Source organism: Alligator sinensis, unplaced genomic scaffold (genome assembly GCF_000455745.1).
Source record: "Alligator sinensis unplaced genomic scaffold, ASM45574v1 scaffold1451_1, whole genome shotgun sequence".
NCBI lineage: Eukaryota > Metazoa > Chordata > Crocodylia > Alligatoridae > Alligator > Alligator sinensis.
Genome location: NW_005842351.1, coordinates 867,919 through 887,710, shown reverse-complemented (window position 1 = coordinate 887,710; position 19,792 = coordinate 867,919). Strand labels below are relative to the sequence as shown.

The following is a 19,792-nucleotide window of genomic DNA, read 5'->3' as shown; positions in this document are numbered from 1 at the left end:
ATCAAAGGTGGGTACAACTGCACCACTGCACCCCCTCCATCCATCCCTGGTCAGAGAGAGGAAATTCTTTGTAGAGCACTTTAGAGTGTAATGACTAATGAGAACAATGAGCCTAAAGTGAATCTCTCAGATAGTCTGAGGAAGCTTTGATTAGTATGCAGTGCAGCAGCAGTCCAACAGAGGGAGTCTGAACTCAAAGTAGGACAACAGTCTCTGTTGTGGTCTAACTTCATTAAAAATGCCCAGAACAATGGACACCCATGTGTGAGAAATATTTGTTTCTGAAAGTCAGTTATAATTAATGTTTCATCCTTGTTTGCTAAGACTTAGAAATTCTGGTTGGATTACAAAATTCAATTTCACAGTCTTTATACTATGAATATTATTTCGGTTGTTCTTTAGGACTGTTCTTTAAGTACCCTTCTTTAGCTCCACCCTTAGGAATTCTTTCCTCTTCAGTTTTTTTTAATTTCTTCATTTTAATTCATGTCTCAGCTTATTACCCAATCCAGCAGTTTCAATCCAAGAGGCAAATACAAGTGTAGCAGTAATATTAGAAATAAAGATTTTTTTTTAAGTTTAGGTATTTTCAGGTGTTCATAGGCATGGATTCACATTAAGATTACTGTATAATTTGGTTGGTATAGTCCAAGATTTGGAATGCATGATAGCATTTCACTGGGTGAGAAAGTCATTGTTGCTTCAGCTGCAGCCATATTCATCTCCCCAGGAAGATTTTAAGCTTCAAAGGAGAATCTGGGTCATGCACATTTGAACTGTGTTTTAGCACATAAAACACAAGCATAAAGCAATATAATCTTTTATATCTGCTGGCTCCCCATGAGACATGGTAATGAAATGGCTGTTCAAGGTGCATTCAACTCTTGTGTCACTGTTTCCCTGTCCCAGAATAGAACAGTCCTTCAACGCTAACTCCAACAGAGGAGAATTACGTTCTTAACATCTCTTTAGATACTTTAAAGGAACCTTTTGCTGTAGTTTCAACATGCTAATCTGGAGAGTAAGACATTAGGGAGGTATGAACATAAAGCAATGTCAGCAGTAAAATAAAAGAAACAGAAAAGGAAAAAGAAAAGGAAAATCCTACAGCTTTTGCCTTCAAGGCTAGACATAGGTTTGAATGTTATGGCTGGAAAAGTCAGACTCCTATATCTTCAATATCTTCGGTTACCTAAATATTTTTAATAAGCACAACTAAATCCAAATTTACTGTTCAATTAATAATAATGTTATAATTATAATAATACCTCTTAATGGGCAGAACAAGTTGTGAATACTTATTAATCCAAGAAAAAGTAAATTACAAAGCAAATATAAAAGATAAAATATGCTTTCTTGATCTATTGACAGTACTGGTTTGTCCCTGAGCAAATGAATTGTAGTAAATAGTAAAAATAATGAGGTTCTAGTAATTCAAGACCTCTTTCACTTTTTCACGGTTCCTTTTGAAGACTCGGCTCATGATCCCAGATTATTTGTTTTTTTGTTTCACCCCAGCTGACCTCCAGAAAGGTCAGGGCTTCCTGCAAAATACAAAGCATGGTGATTAAGGCAACATTATTATCATAGAGAGAAAATTAGCCATGTTGCATAGCCTATAAGGTTATTATCAGGGAGCATTAATACAAAAACTTACTGTTGTGATTAATCATCTACTTACATACAAATGGCTCCAGCTTTTAAGGAAATTCTATAAATCTTTGATATTCTGGAATATTATTAAATCAGTATAAGAACAGAAAAATTTGCATGCAATACTCTTGTTACTGCAATTTTAACTTTTTTCATATTTTTTTCTTTTAATGCCCTTGATGAGATTCACAAATTTGAAGACAAATTTCTTATCTTGGGGAAAAAGTTAAGTCATGTGTATCCTAGCCAATTATGCATACTGTTCTGAGTATTTTCTCTTATACACATGAAGGTTACATTACCTCACAAAATGAACCTCTGTACCATGGGTAGCTTGCCAGTGGTTTGATGTAGTCAAACTTTGAGGGTGATATACAAAAGAAATTTAAAGCATAAGCCAATTTTTCTCTCTGAGGTTTAAAGGATACCTGTTTATTTGGTGTATGCCCCATCTAGCTTGAGGATTCAGCGATGAGTAGGATGACTAGCAATACTAATAAGATGACAAAAAATCAAATGATTTTTCTTTAATTTTAAACTTATTTGTCACAGACTTCATCATCCGACCAGCCTCCTTAGTCATCTACAGATTCAGCAATGCCTTCCCTATTTACTGGAAGATTGTCATTCTCATATTGAGGGATGACCACCGCTGCTGCACTTAGGGCAGAGACAAAACCTATTTGCATATAGAGAGTACAGTGTAATGTAGAGGTACATAACCTAGCTCAAGAAAGCTAGCCACAGGAGAATGGATCACCACACAGAATAATTTACACCATTTGGCAACATAAATTAGCTCACAAATTAGCTCTGTGCTGCTGTAACAAGGTTACTTCCAGTACTGGATCTAGCTCACTTAAAGCTGACTCAAATATATCTATGCTACATTTCAATCTATAGTGTAAGCATACCCGTTTATGATAGAAATAGTTTTATGTAGAATAGTAGGATGAAGAGTAAAACAGACTAGTAGAAAAAGTGTTTATGATATAAATAGTGTTATTTTATAATTCATGGGTGACCAAGATATGGCCTGCAGATCCTTGTCATCCAGCTCATGGGGTTCAGAGATCCAGAAATTTGACAGCAGAGCCAGATGAGTTTGGCATCATTGTTGTAATTCAATATTTCATTTTTTGGCTTTCTGCATATTTCCATGGCTAAAGATCCCATTGTATATGGTACAGGGTATACACATTGTTTTCCTGACAGTGGTGAAGTTTTCTAGGTGGGAATGTAAGAATTTATTATTGGCTCATCAGCTTGACTGGAATCATACAAAGCTCTGACATCATCTTTCAGTTCAGTTCTCCCTTCTCCAGCATATGACAATGATGAGAGGAAGGATGTGGGCAGGATTTTAATTGTTAAAAACCCATACTTGTACATATTTACAGTGAATATGTGAATGCTATTAAAGGAAATAAGAGTTCACAAACAAAGAAAAAAGAGGGCTATCATGAGAGCCCTTCTCTTATCCACAACATCAGTGGGAAGTGGTGCTGGCTCCTACCTTGGAGGGTCTTTAAGAGGAGGCTTGATGATTACCTAGCTGGGGTCATACGAGCCCAGTTTTCTCTCCTGCCCAGGGCATGGGGTCGGACTTGATCTACTCAGGTCCCTTCCAACCCTACATCTATGAATCTATGAGAGAAATAGTCTTTCAGTGAGAGATGGTGACTGCATTCAGTTTCTTTCTGAACTAACCAGTATAGTGTTGTCATCATTCAGCTTAAACGACATCTTCACTACAGAGTTAACACAGATGATTTACCCTTGACTGACTTTCTTTGTGCTACCATTCATTAAAAGAGAAGCCATGCTGCAGATGAATAAGTGAGTCGTAATGCTTTGTGTCTATACTTTCACTCTACCATCTTTTGTTATAGAAAGACTTCTGGGAAAATATCTCATGGGTTGTAGCACTGTGGAAAGTGGAAGCACTTTGAATTTTTTTTGCAGTAGATTGTGAAGAAATATGTCTGTCCTTTCAAGGTGCAAGGAGTGTTGCAGCTGCTCTAGCCTGTTACACTCTAGTTTTGTATCAACAGCCTTATTCAAACCAGTGGCATGACACAAGTCTATCTTGAAGAACAAACATATACCATATGTTGGAATTAATGCAAATTCTCATTTTGCCAGAAAAAGGAAGCTACAAGACTTGACATGCAGTGGTGGTTATTTTGGGAGCCACCAGTTCTTGCCATAAAGTAGCAGTATGCATGAGCATAGAGCATAGGCAATTTTCTAGAGCACAGCTGTAGACCAAGACCAGGTATATAAAGTAATGGAAATGCACTGTCTTACATATATGAAATAACTAGCAATGGGGCCAAAACTTATCTATGAGGAAAGTCACAGTCTTGGAACCATGTCATTCTGCCCATCCTATGCCAGGTAAGAAGATACATGCCAAAGAAGAGGTACAGTCATCTATATTAGGTGTTGGAGGATTATTCCTTGGGCTGTCGCAAATAATTAATTTTTCATTTCAGGGACCAAAGTGGGAAAAAATGTCTGGTCAACCAAGCATTCTATTTAACCCCATATAGAATGGGATTCTTTCATTTGTTTTGTTTTGGAATATTTGGGGCACAAAAGCAAAGTGCCAGATTCATAAGGCAGCATTCACAAAACAGACAGAAGTGGTGTGGTGCCACCTTCCCTTTATACTTTAACCAGTGCAGATATTTGAAATAGTCATTCATCTTCCATGTGCCCCCAGCCACTGTGCAGTAAGATTGGGTTTTATCTTTCTCAATCTCTTCTGTATACGTTGTTCCATTTTCTGTAAAATACTGTTATCGGTTGCATCATTACACTGAAACTTTGGGCATATCCATTGTCCTTTATATAAGAAGTTTGTGAGAAGTCATTGAGCTCCCAGATAAAGCAGGTATGAAAATATAGCAGTCTTCAAATACAAAATGCAAGTATATGTTCTTCACCCAAAGCAAATAGATAGATGATTCTACTCAGGAATTTTGCAGACAGGCTTTAGCCTGGTAGTTCTTTGATTAGGAGTGTGTGTTTAGATGTGTCAAATAATGCCTGTCTCATTTCATTAAATAATGCCTACTAATATGCTAAATGAAGTTCAGCCCATCAGAGATCTTAATGCTTTATTTTAAACATTTGGAAGGATCATAATCCCCATCTGTTCCTGCATTCGACAGAATGGCCTAATAACCCTCCATCACTTGTGGGATATGGATTAAAGTTCAAGGAAGTGGACTCTTGAAATATTTTAGAGATTTTTTTTAGATGTGGTCCAAAAGATTTTGTATTAGAAAGTACACCCTTATAATTTCCTAAACTTTAGCTTTTATCGGCTGTTGAAGGTACTTTCAGGATCATAATATTTAATAAATTCCTGAACTCATTATAAAGTCATTTTCCATAAATCTCATTTATAAAGCTCAATAGGAGAATTAGAAGATGACAATGAAAGGCTACATTTGTCTGGCAGCATAAATCCAACAACAGAGTTGTAGGATGCTCCAATCTTGTTATCTACCCGCTACATCCTGCCCTGTTTGCATGTTGGAGGGCACATTTCCTCTTAGAGAAAAAGTATAGGGTTAGTTTAATGATCCCCAATGAAATCAGGTCATTATCACAAGAGCAGGTGAGATAAAAAGGAAAGGAGTTAGAAGAAACAATATAAGCAGTGACACACTGGAACTATCAAGCCCTGCTGGCAGGGCAGCAAGCTGTGCAGACACATGATAGGTTGCAATTAGTGCAGGAACAGAATAAAAAGTTAGAAACGGCAATTGAAAATTTGAAACAAATTAAAAAATCACCCCCCCCCACCCCCAAGGTAAATCTTGAAAGACAGCAACATGCTCCAAATACTGACATAGCACCCGGAGTAGAGGTAGAAATGGAAAAAGGTGGCTCTTGCAAAATTAAAGAAAGGATCATAGGATAATTGGGATGGTTACTGGGATGGAGATATATGAATGACCTAGATCAGTGGTTGTCAACCAGTGGTACGTGTACCCCTAGGGATACTTCAAAAGGTCATAAGGGGTACACAGAATGAATGAGCAGCCAGGAGTGCAGCCCGGCAGTATGGAAAAGCTGGGTCAGCTGGTAAGTCTGTTGTGGGGAAACAAAGGGGGGGAAGAAAGGGAGATGGGGGGCCCCGTGGTGAGGGAGGGAGGGAGGCAGGGGCAGGCACTGCGTAGCCAGGGTGGACCAGGGAATGGAGCCATGGCTCATCCAGGGGGTGCAGAGAGTGGGGGCAGCTCCCACTGCTGCACACATGCCAGCAAGTCATGGGGGCATGTGCCCCAGATCTGTGTGTGGAGCAGGGTGGGCTGGGGCTGTGCTGAGCTCTTCCCGGCGGGGGGGCTGGGCTGTGCTTGGGGTGGGCAGCAGCAGTGCTGGGAAGGGGCTACGGGGGGTGGGGCTGCAGCCACCCTAAAATTCGCCATAGCCCCCCTTCCAGTGCTACTGCTGCCCACCTCAAGGGCAGCCCGGCCCAGGCCCCCACCAGGAAAAACCCAGCACTGTCCCAGCCCCATCCCACAGTGGCAGCCCACCCTGCCCTGCACTCAGATCCAGGGGCACATGCCCCCCGTGCCCTCCCAGGGTTCATGCAGTGGCAGGAGCCACCCACTCCCCCGCACTCCTTGGACGAGCTGCTCATGGCTCCGTCCCACACCACACCTCAGCTAAACAGAGCCTGCTCCAGCCCCAGCTCCACTGCTTCCCCATAGGCAGAGGAAGAAAATATGATTGGGAGGTGAGCATGCATGCGTGCATGCACCCTGCCCCTCTGCCAGCAGGTATGTCTGTTGTGGGGAAGCGGCGAGGGGGCAGATCGAGGCCCCTGCAGTTAGGGAAGGAGCGGGGCAGAGACGGGCAGGGGATGGGGTGAACAGGGCCCCAGGGCAGGTCATGGGACACTTGGAGCACGGGCAGCTCATCCAGAGTGTGTGGGGGCTCTTTCCACTGCACACATCCTCCAGGCAGGTACAGGGGGCATGTGCCCCCCAATCTGTGTGTGGGGCAAAGGCAGCTGCCACTACAGGCTACACTCCATGCCCCACTGCCAGCGCCCCAGGAGCAGCACAATGTGCACTGGCTATGCCGCCTGCCTCCTGCACACAGCTGGGTCTAACCTGGCCCAAACCGTTATGTCATAACTATGATATATATATATTTCATGCATATATTACTAATGCATTTAATGTTAATTAGTGTAGCCAGCCTTAAATTACATAATTGGTAACATTAAAAACAAGAAAAAATATAAATGGGATACATGAGCTGAAAGTTTGAGACAGAAGGGGTACACTTGTTAAAAAAGATTGAAAAACCCTGACCTAGATCAACCACCATCCAATGACTCATGGACAATAGCCACTGTACCACAACCACACCATTTGAAAGCCAGGTTTCAAGAAATCCTATTCTGAAGCCTGGAACAATACCTGCAAAAGCAGTAGAGATAGAAGTGAATGAAAAGTTAAAAGAAATCCACTGAGTCCACCCTTGCTCATAGGAGGAATGGATCACCTAGTTTTAATAAAATCATACATGAAATAAATCAGTGCAGCCACAGATTCCTCAAAATCTACCCATGCAAAAATCACGTTGCCTATGACATGGGGTACAAAACTTAAAGGGACAGAGCAAGCAGAGTTGTACCAAGGATTGATGCATTAAATCAATGGAACAAACAACTGGGCAAAAACTGTCTACAGGTCATACAAAGGCATGTGCAGACCAATGTAGATAGACAGGGCATGAATGCATAGATAGGTATAACAAGATAACCTCAAAACAGTGTCTAACCCACTGGGTTACCATCTGTCTGTACATTATTCTTTTTCATGATGATAGTGCAAGATGTGCAATCTTATCGTGAGATGTGTGAAAGGGATAGTTGTGCTTGGTGCTGAATAGTCTGGTGCCTGTGTGATATAACTAGGGCAGGAACACCTAGAACAGGATACCCATGAAGCCAAGATATAGATGGAATGTGATACTTAATCTGTTGTGATCACTATATAAAAGGAGAATTGGAAATCAAGGGAACTCTGTAGCGGCCTAGGGAAGCCTGTGTGGTGTTGTGCTGACTATCTTGTCCCATGTAAAAATGCATTAATACCCAGTCTGATGTACTTGTTAAGCCAAAACATGTTAGGGCTATGCTAGTAGACAATAAACCTGGCCAAATCTTTGCCACTGTACTGAGCCTGTGATCATTCTTTAAAACAAGATTAGGGTTTGGATCTCCTGGCTGTGACTTTGGCCAGTACCACAATTGCTGAGACTTCAACACTGACAATGCATCAGTAACACTCAACAAGGATGCCACCAACAACCACACTGGTGACCCTGACAACACATCTCTGCTACATTTCTTTGTTCTCTTAGTAATGCCAACAGCTTCGTAATTTGGGGTAGGCAAGTGGGGTGTGAGAATTAGGCGCTGACTTAAAGGGGGTCATCCTCAAGGCCCACTGTGCTCATCCACTGTAGTCAGCATTTTTCAAACCTCTTTGACACTCTCTCACCCCTCTAATGGACCTCTCTTCCAGCTGCAGTGCTGTTCCTCTGACCTGATTATCCACAGTGTCCCAACACTTCCTACTCTGATGCCAGGTCTGCTCTCTTGCCCCTGAATTTGCCCCTGCAGATCGTCTACAAGCATGCAACTGTGTGGCACTTGGTGTTGTGGATAAGTGAGGTAGCCCTCCACAAAGAGCAGGGAGGACTGGGAAGGTGTGAAGTAGAGAAAGAACCTTCCTGGCAAGCTTTGCCATAGCAAGTGTAGCTGACCATTTGGGTTGCAAGAGTGACAATGAGGTTTGGGAAATGCTGGCCCAGGATTCATATCTTACGAGTTTAGTTACATCTCTCAATGCCATCTCCACATTCTAGATGCATTGCTCTTTCCTTCCTCCCTTTCTTTTTTCCCCCTTTTCCCTGATCTATCTTATGTTCTGGTCTCTTTCTCTTCCACATTTGTACCCTTCTCATTTTCTCCCTTTCCTTCACCCTATTCCTCTTTGTTCTCTACATTTTCAGGCTGGAGAGATATCCCCTTTCTCCCAGCTTTATAGTCATCCTGGCCTTCCCCCAGTGGGCCCATTTTCAACATTGCATTCTGCTCCCAATCATCCTGTTAAAGGACAAAATGGCATGTGCAGAAAGAGACTAAGCCTCAGAAGCACTTCCTCAGGTTATTGTTCTCTGCCATATTGAAAATACATTTCTCCTACATAGGTTGAAATCCATACCCAGTCTCAGTGCTAACTTTAAAAAAAGGGTGAGTTACTAGGTATGTATACTTAATGTATATCCATGGCTGATGCATGCTGTTTGATAACATATTACCTGGTAATTGTGGAATAAGGGTCTCTCTGAATGGCATTACAATGTCAGACGTCATGGCTTGTCATCACTCTTCCTCTCCAAACTTGCATTCTGTAGTTATACTGGCTCAACCCAACCTGCCCTAATTTTGTACATTTGTTTTCTGAAATTCCTGCTGCCTCCTCCTCTTCACTGTGTGGAGCAGCTAGACAACTTCAGGAACTAGCGGGTTTGCTAAAACAGCCTGCTTCTGATGCCTTCAAATACAGACCTGTGAAAACACAGCAGTCCTGTAAAAACCCACTTCATTCTTCATATTATTTCCTAGGTAGTAGTACACCTACAGCACCAATAATTTTCAACCAGCTCTGCTACTCAAGTTTGTTTGTGATACACTGCTGTTGCTTAGCAGCACATAAACCATAGCGCTTGTCAAGATTCACAACAAACTGTAGCTATTATTTATTTGCATAAATATAAGAAGAGATTAAATGAGGATAGCCTCATGGATTTATTACCAAGCAGCATGACCTTCATACATATAGCATCCCTATGCTGTCATTATGCTTTTTCTTCTTCATTGAAAGACATGCAGAAAACTTCATGGGGGGGAGAGGAGGGAGGGAGTGTCAACATATCAACAATTGAAATATTTTCACAGAAAACTAGAATTATTGTTCTAAATGGTGCTGTGGTGCCTTGTGGAAGCTGTAATTTAAATGCCTTATGCTCCCATTGTCCTCTATGGGCTGAACAAATTGTACATCCCATGATACAACACTCTCCCTTATTGGAGAGTGGCTGACCTGGTGCATCGTAGAAGCTATGATCCATTAATTTTCAGGTTTTGCCCCAAAGCTTTTTTTTCTGGCTTTTTTTTCTGGCTGACATGCAGCTAATGTACATTGCTGTCTGACTGTAGCGTAAGTGTATCCAGCAACATTTTCCATCTCACTTCCAGCCTCTTGTATATTATAACTGTGCAACCACTGGGTCAGGGAAGCTCCAGATGCAGCTCCTTCTGCTTGCCCCCATCATCAGCACCTGCTGCAGGTCAGTGGTATGCAGAATTCACTGGGAAGGGGGGTTCCAGATGTCGCTTTTTCTAACACTCCTTAAATTGCAGGTCATTACTGAGACTCCCTTGGACGAGGATGGAAGGGGTTCCAGATGCAGCTCCCAGGTTTCCTACTGAAGGTGCTTATGGAAAGATCTTTCCCATTGGTTAGTCCTAAACACTGCTTCTTGCTCCTTTCTCTCACCAAACAATGAAGATAGCCAATCAGCTTCTGAGAGCTCTGTGAATTCACATTTGTTGACATGTTGCTGGGCAACACCTGGGCGAGGAGAGGGAGACTCCCATTTCCACGGCACCAGAAAATTCTAACCTTTCAAGCCCTGTTGTTGGTAACACAGCAGGGGGATCATAATGTGGGGGTTTAAGTGCTGCAAACACAAGGTAAGACAAGAAAAGTTTACATAGAGAGTTAGAGAAACTGTGCTTTATTTTATGGTCTTCTAAATCTGTTGCTTAAGCTGCAGAGTTTCTCTTTTTAGAAGAGAGGAACAAGAATCAAAATCCAGAATCAAAAACCCCATGTTTTTGGAGGAAATTAGGATCTAGATCTAAATTTTGCTGCCTACACCCTTTTAAACAGGGATAATTTTTAGGGTAAATTGTCAATGTACTTCCTTCAGTCTCTCTGGCCATTCAGTTCAGATGATTCCGTGAATGCCTTAAAGGTAACAGGATAGAAAAATAATAAAGCTCCCAGCTCAGGCAGTGAGTGGGGAAATATGAAAACCATGTTTGTGATATTTGCATAGAAGTGATCCTTCTGGCCCTTAGGAAAGCTGGGCTGTCTGTTTGAATACAGGACTGAACTCTGGGAACTGTTGCATTCAAATCGCAGCTCTGCCATGCTCTTGTTCTGTGGCTTTGGAGGACTCAGTTAATCTGGTTATGCCTCAAATTCATGTTGGTTTCGACAGATGATCACATTTCCCAATGTCACAACAGTAGTGATTGGGTAATTAAGCCCCTTCTTTTACCCCAGAGATCAAACACAAAGAGCCCATTGTGCAGGATGCCTACAGATCTCTGAGACTTGAACAAAATAGATTATTGAGGAGAACAGATTTAAGTAGTATTTTTCCCACCAACATTGGTTGATTTGTGACTATTTGACAAATGGATTGCTTATGCAGTTTCTTTCTTTCTTTAGCACATCTCATTTGTACAGGCCACCAGGGCAGAAACATAGGCTCTGTGGGCAAACCATGTTTAGCTTCCTTCCCTCATTCCATTTTCTTTCAGATGGAAACCAAATTTGATTATTCTGATATTTAAAGGGGGAGAGGGGGGAGTACAAATAAAATCATAATGTATAACATTTTGGATACTGGAAGTTAAAAAACCTTACTTGACGAGCAGAATAACCACAACTGGCATGTGAATTATTGACCATACCACATCACAGATAGAAGTACAAATGAAACTACATGTGTTCCTTGTTGAAAATTTCCGGTTGTGATTTAACTTTATGCTGACACACATAAAATGATCTCCTCTCCAGGGGTATGGTTGATAGAGTTGTTGCTCAAATTATTAGCATAATTGACATCAGTGCAAAATTTACTAGTGTTTTATTTCATTTGGCATTTTCATTAATCCAGGAATCTGGTATATGATTTGGAAAAGGAATGTTGGGCTTCTAACTAGATGAAGCTTATTTTGCAGCTTAGAGTTTGGGTATGCATATTTTACATTGTTCTTCATTTAACTGACATTATTTAGGGTATTCAGGCTTCTGTTCTATATATTTTTCGATAGACTCATGAATTTGAACGAAAACCTGGTATTTGAAGAATTGCAAGACAGAAAACAAGATATATAAACAAATAATATGAATAACAACATAAATGAGGAGAAAGCAAAGTCAAAAGTAGTAAAGCTATGAAATCATCAAAGCATAATGGGAACAATTAAGGACTCAGACCAGTAGATCTTAATTGTGGCATCCCATATTGATGACACAGTCAGTCAACATTGATACTGTAGCAAAGAGACATTTTTCTTGCTGCAGAAGCCCATGTTTTTAAAAAATGACAAGAATATTTTTTCAGATAAGGGTATTGTGGCACACTGTTGGTGCCTGCCACTTTAAGGGCTGAGCCAAACAGCCAGCAGGTGCTTGGTTACGGTGGCCATTTTAGAACTCTGGCTGCCAATATAAACAGAGCAGTTCGCTGCTGGCAGGCCAGGCAGGGACATTGCCTGGATGAAAGGCTGTATGTAACATCTTGAAGGTAAGGGCAGGAGCTGTAGGGGATGGTTTGGAGGCTCCTGGTCCTGGGCATGACCTCAAACTGCACCCTGCCGGGAGTGGGTGGCCTGGTGAGGCTCCCAGTGGTGCAGGAGTCCCCAGGAAATACCAGGCCAGTTACCACGCCGGTGAAAGGTGGGTTGGGATGCCTTAATCCTTAACCCCCACAATACTGTGGGTACAAGGGGGCCAGGCATGGCTATGGCCACCTGAGCCCCTACCGGAGAGGGAATCCCCGTGGCCCCAGTGAGGGGGCAGCCCCGGTGAGGGGGTGGAGATGAGGAGCCCCCATGAGGGCTGGGAGCCCAGTATGTGTGTGTGAGTGTATAGAGTTGCTCTGGGAGGGGCCAGGCCAAGCTTGGACCCGGTTGGGTAATTGGCTGGCCACTACCCCAGTGAGGGTCGTGGGAGAGGCCCAAAAGACAGTATGTCTGCCACCCAAGGTATGAGCTAGATAAAGCCTATGGCTGAAGGGGCCTGCTCCGGGAGGGAGCAAGGCAGTCTAAGTTGTCAATGTGGAAAAGAGACCCTGTGAGACGGGGTGGAGTGTGAGAGGCCCTAGTGAGAGGAGGGTGGTATGAATGTGTGTGTGTGTGTGTGTGTCTGAGGCCTGACAACAAGGGCTAAGCTTTGTCCGGCTGTAGGCCAGGAGCATTGTGTCGTCTAGATGCCATCTGCGAGGCTTGGGCTGTGGTGTAGGGGAGGAACGGAGTCGCAGATAGCGCCCCCTGGCATCGAGGCAAGAATGGGCAGCCTCCTGCCTAATTAACACCATAATTATGTATCATCAAGGCAGGAGAGGAGGCGGGTGGTGGGCGGGCCTACGGCAGGCCAGCCCTGAGAGAGCTCCCTGTCACAGGTATTAAAAATTCATCATCAACTTGCAGCTGAGTGGGACATCTGATAAATTATTACTCTGGTCCTTACAGCTTCCCTACAACTCTATGCTGTGATATGCTCACATTAATTGAGTCCAAACAGTTTTTGAATGTGAGGCCTTCTAACTGCTATTTACATATAGCAGAAAGCAGGAAGGGATTTAATAGTTAACACTCTTACCTGAATCACTAGGGGCATCTTTAATCATGCTCCAGGGGGTGGGGTGCTTTAATTAGAGCAGCTCTCAGGAGCTGCTCTAATTAAAGTGCCTACAGTGTCTTGTGTATTCAGCATCCCACACTTAAACCCTGCTGCCATTTTGTTTTAACTAAAGCTTATTTGATGCGCTTTAGTTAAAAAAAACTGCTGCTGGAGCATGGTAATTAGCATACTCTAGCAGACTCAATTAATTAATTAATTAACTGAGTCTGCTCCAATGCACTGTAACTACAGCACATTGGAGTAGGTGTCCTGCAGATCTACAGGTACCCTACAGTAGGCTGTTTATACATGTTACATTTTTCTAGGTTTAATCTGGACTACAGCCATCACTATATACACGTGGATGTCTTGTAGCCTGAATTAGAATTGGCTCCAATCCAAATTAACTAATTCTCATTGAAAGTTAATACAGACTAGGACAGTCCAAACTAGGCAGTTTAAACTGTATTAATTAACATGTATATATGGTATTACTTTTAGGAAAAACAGTCCTTAGGCAAGATAAGCATTGCAAATATCAATCCTTGCAAGGGAAACTCAGTTGGGTTTTTGCAACACAGCAGAGGCTATCAGGCACAAAGTAACATCTTTACAAAGTCAAATGTGCCAGCAGCACCTTACTGGCCATGTCTATACATGCATTAATGAGCCATTGCTACTGCGTATTAAGTTTATGACCTCTAATATGAGGTACTACATAAATGTGCAGTAACTGGCACAAATGCACAGTATTGTTTTCCACCCCTCTGATCCTCACCACCAGGCATTTGCATTTTCACAGACCTGCATTTTGCATTTTGGTTTGTATTCTATGCAGGAGAGCACACAATTCACCAGCAGACTCTCAATATGCCTGAAGAAGGGTGTTTGTGCCCAAAAGCTTGCAAAGAACATTTTTTCCAGCCATTTACCTTGAACAATTTGCATTCCCAAAGAATCTGCTACCTGATCTTTCAGTGTCTCCATCTGGAAATGTTTCTGTGCCTCTCAACTTTGGACCCCTTTTATATCTATTCTCATTTTTTTCTGGGAGCTGAATACAGGCTTACTTGATTTACAAAATGGGGAGAATAGATAAAACAAGTGCTACTAGGTTAAAGTAAAAGGATCTTCAGCTCAAAAAATTACAAATAGATTTTGGCATCAAGTAGCAATTGCTTGTATTAAAATACAGGGATAAATATAGAATCCAAATCTTTTGGACTTTGTCAAAATTAACAAGTATGTTAGTAAATGTATGTGCATTATTTTATTTAGAAAATTATAATTAATATTTTCAATATGAGCATTCTTTAAACATAGTCAGAAGGGTAATTACAAGCTTTCTTGATTAGAAGCAGCACAAATACAATAATTTTTTTTCTTCCAGAAAGTAAACTCCATCTGCAAATGTGTCTATATACCAGCAAGCTGCACATTTCAAACTAGATAGTACACTGAACTTGCACAGGTGCACAAAGACAAATCATGTGCACAAATCCTAAAATGTGTCCATTGAAGGAGACAACCAACAGAAGATGGAGTTCATGCATAGATGTCTCATCCAGGACCTGGCTTTTTTAAAGTCATTCTCTCTTGCAAGGAAATTAAAAGAAAATACATTTCCTAGCAAGAAATAACTTCTTGAACAGAAAGCTTCACTAAGGTCCCTGACAGGATCTAATCTACCATCCCAACATTCGCACTTCCTGACATGCCACGTGCAAGGCAGGATGCATGATTTTGTGATCAGAGATTAGATCCCAATCATGTCCCATTTGCCAGTGCAGGGGGAACCTGGGATCATGATCACCTGCATCGGCAACTTGAAACCTGGGGACGCATCCAGACGAGCACAGTTGTGTGGTATGTGCAGATAGCCAGGAGTCAAAAAAAAAAAAAAAAAGGCAGTAAAAAAAGCAGAGCAATGCATGCTTGGCCAGCACATGCTGCTGAAAAGCAAAGCTGGGCTGCCCAAAGCCGCACTCCACTGCCAGCCAGGCTCCATGCAGCAGAATCGCCTCAGCTACAGCCCCAGGAGGCACCCAGGGTCCCAGGTAAGGCTGATGAGGCCAGCTCAGTGCTTGCCCCAGTCTCCCCTACCCCACCCGGGGTAACTTGCTGTATGCCAAAGTTCACATGGCATGGGCATTCCATGGCAGATAATATGGGCAGCTGGTGCCTCCTGGTACTGGGGGGGCACCAGTGGCCAATTGCCAACTGGCGGGGTGCGGGGGGAGAGGGGAGTCCCCAGCAGCCAGTCGCCAAGCAGTGGTCAATCTCCACCACTGGCAAAAGTGCTGGCGGCGCTTCTCTCAGTGCCCCCACAATCTTGTGGAGGGGGGGAACCAGCCATCACACCCCACTCCCCAGCCTTCAAGGGCCAATCTTGGGGGGGGGGCACATGCCCCCCATGCCCTCCCTACATGTCACCTATGGGAATAACTTTGTGGCTCATTTACTCTATTACCACACCTTAAATTGAATTGAATTGAATATGGAGCCAGGTTACTATTTAAGGCCCGATTAACCTGTTAATCATGTAATGTAATGCAAATCCTTAGGACTCTCAGTAGATTTGAGGAAAATGTCATCCTTATTAAAGCATGTCTCAAAACTTTGCATTTGAAAACTTTTCAAAGAAAAAAGAGGTAATTTTTTCATGAAAATGTTAATAAATTATTTTTCTTATTTGCTCTGCTATCATCACAATTGCTCACAAATACAAATAATTTTTTGTTAAAGTCACAGTAAGTCTCTTTCAGAACTAGACAGGAAACAATTACTTTATCTCTCAAAAAATTGAGATTTTAAAAACATTTCTCTTCTGTGTTAGGATAGCATACAGGAAAAAAGCAACTTTCTGGGTCATTCACTCAAGCTTTCCACTATAACAAGCAAATGCAATCATGAACTTACCTTGGTAAGTTCTTAAGATGTTTTAAGTTGTTTATTCCATGAGAGAGACCCTTCAAAATTTATACAAAAAGGCAGTGCAAGGGAGAGATCCACCCCATCCCACTGCACCAGTTAATGCCCTAATCTGGATGATGGTAGATCAAAATTCAAGTACCTGCTCTTTCCCAGATTAAGAGCTGGGACCTCACTCCTACATACCATGTGCCTGACCTCTTGGGCAAGGGTCAGTTTCTCTTTTGTTCTGAAAAGTGGTTTCCGCTATAAAAAATTCATTGAACCTTGTAACTGTCGGAGATCAGAGCAGTGCCGGCAGCTGCTTTCTGACCCCCCCCCCCCCACCACCACCACCAGAGCAGTAAAACTTTCACCTGACAGGCGGGTAGTGATGGATGGGGTGAAATTAACCAGGCACAGACGCGTGTTGGTTACAGGAGATTGTTTACTTACGTTGTCCAGATAGTGACGTGCGACTCAGGCTGAGCCTTTGTTCCTGTTACAGTTGCTTCGGTTACAGTTGAGCGAATAAGGTCGGGTTACGATATCAAGCGATGACAAACGAATCGCGCTGAGAACGGACTATCGAGCCTGCAGGGCTTTACTACGTCAAAATTAACGATGACGGGGAGTGATTGACAGCTGATCAGGCTGTCAAGCTACTCTGGTGATGGACTCAGGTCTCTCCTCAGAGATTTCTCCGGGGTTCTCCGCCTCGGGCGGAAACTGCTAGACTATTTATAGACAGAGGTGTCTGACGGAGATACCCAATGATGAACCGTTATGTGGAATCTTTAATTTTCTGGCAAGCAGCAGTTCTTTGTGCTCTCAGGTTGCTATCAGGTTACAAGGTAGTGGGTTAGGTTTTCTGCCTGTTACGTATGAGGTTATGATGAGGGGCTTACGCTTGTTTCTTGACCAATTGCAGGGATTTATGGTAGGGCTATCCCCTTTCACCCTGACCAGTCTTAAGTTTCGTTTCTTGTTTGTAACGTGGGCATAAATTGTATACAGCTCTCCGCCAGGATTTTGTTTCAGGAGTGTCTGGCAAGGATTTTTTTTTTTAACCCTTAGTTGACTACTTGAATGGTATCTCTTGCTAGTGGCATGGGCACTGATTAACTGGGTTGTGACAGTAACATTGTGCAAAAAGAATTCATCTTGACTAATCAACCTTTTCTGATCAGGAAAACACATTTGGCCAGAAAATTCCTGACTGGCTCTATTCTAGCTGTTTAATTAGGGAATAGTACAATGTTATTTTTGTTACATAGTACTGCTTTTTAGTATCTGAGACTCAGAGCTACTAAAGAGTACTTGCCCTCAGCTATGTGTGTCTATCCCTGTTTAATGAAGGTGTTGACACCGACCCATGTTCTGCAAACAGGTTGTGCGGGTGTCACATCCCTTAGTGCCTGTTACACATGTGGCTGCCTCTCTGGTAGAACAGGCTTCGCTTATGGACATTTCTGAGTGCATTACTCATAAGAGATTTAAGCCAGGCTCCTATGATATTAGATCTTACAGCAGGGGCAGGCAATTATTTCGGGTGGAGGGCCACTTACTGAGTTATGGCAAGCCATCGAGGGCCACATGCCAGACAGCCAGGGACAGATACATATTAATTTTATAATTTTTTTAGGGGCCTCACGGGCCAGATAGAATGGCCTGGCAAGCTGCATCTGGCCCGCGGGCTGCATTTTGCCCACCCCTGTCTTACAGTCTCACAGGGCTTTGCAACTGCCAGAAATGGGTGTATATGCCAATATTCTGTGAGAAGATCTTGAGAACTATTCCTTAAGATGGGAAGATATACAGAAATGTGGATCTTGCTCAGCTCTGACAAGATAAATCAGCCTGACTGGGAAACATGGAATCAATCCTTTTCTCAATGAACTTAATTCAGACTTGATTGGACAATGGATGTTTCTTTTGACTTTACTAAAATGAAAAGAATTTACTTCCTTGACTGACTAAAGGGGACTGTTATTTGGAGAAAAATATAATATACAGGAAATGTATAAAGGTTTTGAATTTGGATGGATTTGCTAAGAACATATTTAGAAAGTATTTATTTTTTGCTTTTTGTCTTTCAGTTAAAAGATGTCATATAATAAAATACAGCAGATTAGCTCACACTGTTTAAAAAGTGTTTTGAAGTACCTTATATCACAGATTTCTAGCCTGATTTTAAAATTGAGCAGAATAAGGCAACTTTGGCACAAAGAATGCTATTTCAATCTATTATTTAGTATTATATGTTTTCTCTTAAGAAATAGTTAGAAGACTTGTGGAAAAGTTTGAAAACCATTTAACACTGAAAAAATATGCCTGTAATGTATGGCATTTATTTTCTGTTTCTTCCATAAGTATTTATTGCGGACATTTGTGTTAATGTAAGAAAAGCACCACATTTTGAGAAGCAAAAGCATTACCTGTTGCAAGCAAAGGAACTTTAGTTTGCAAATGGTGATGGATTTTTGCATTGGAAGTGGGCATCCTGCCCTTAATAATCCCAGATGTGCATGCACATTTTTGTGAGTATGATTAAGGAACCAACTTTTGAAAACATTAGCTAGCTCTAAAACAGCATTTGTTCCATTAGGGTTTCATGTGTAAAGCACCACATTGGCAGTCAAGAAATATATACTCAGTTCCTGACTTTGCAACTGACCTTCTGTGTGACTGTGAACAGATCACTTCACTTTTCTTCTTGTCTTTTGTTAGTTTGTCTATTTAGCTTACAGCCTCTTTGTGGCACACACTGTCTCTTACTATGTATTTGTTCATAGTTTAGCAGAGGGGAATCATGTTCCCAGGGTTAGGACTTCAACTTGCTACTGTTACATAATTAAATTGGTGATGATGATTGTAAACCTGTTGGTAATATATTCTTTTTTTAATAACTGAAATTTGATGTCACAAGTAAGATTATAACTTTTTCTGACAACCAGCGTTCCACTGGCCAATGTGAAAATAAATTGTGTCCCAAATAGGAATTCTCACTACAGCCATCAAGTGAAGGTTAAGCACAAAAAGTGAAGAGTTGTGGACAGTGGTGAAGGCAGGCAACAGGTCAATTCTACAGTCCTAAGTGAATTTCTCTCTTAACCAGTGAGAGTTTTCCCTGAATAAGGGCTTTGGCACATAGGACTTCTCTTAATATGTGTTGAAACAGAAGTTTTTTAATAAGATGTACTTTTTTCATTTACTTACATGACAGTCACAGCCCAAGGAGGATGCCCAATTGACTGCTTTGTTTACATCCCACCATGCAGAGATCTGTGTGTTTTAGCTTCACTGGGCCTTCTGAGACCTGCTGACTCTGGATTTAGCCTCTTTAGCACACTTCCTTGGTCCAGCCATGTCTGCATTTGCAAAAATGAGTCCTTCCAGTTCAGCTGCCAGAAGCTTCCAAAATTTAGCCACCTCCCTGCCCCCAGATTCCCCCATTATTTTAAACACGGCCTTTCCCAGAGCTC

General features: G+C 42.0%; 1 protein-coding gene across 4 annotated transcripts in view; it reads left to right on the top strand.

The window, feature by feature from the left end:
- The first annotated feature begins 10,341 nt into the window (after positions 1–10,341).
- Positions 10,342–19,792, top strand: part of LOC102381659 (zinc finger protein 474-like) — a 49,996-nt gene continuing 40,545 nt past the window's right edge. For 3 of the 4 annotated variants that reach the window (XR_324478.3, XM_025210467.1, XM_006029027.3), the window contains exon 1: positions 10,342–10,450. The gene's annotated coding sequence lies outside the window, so the exon portion shown is untranslated. Of the gene's footprint in view, positions 10,451–12,238; positions 12,301–19,792 lie in introns of those variants that run through there. The other variant, XM_025210466.1, reaches the window with a different exon arrangement.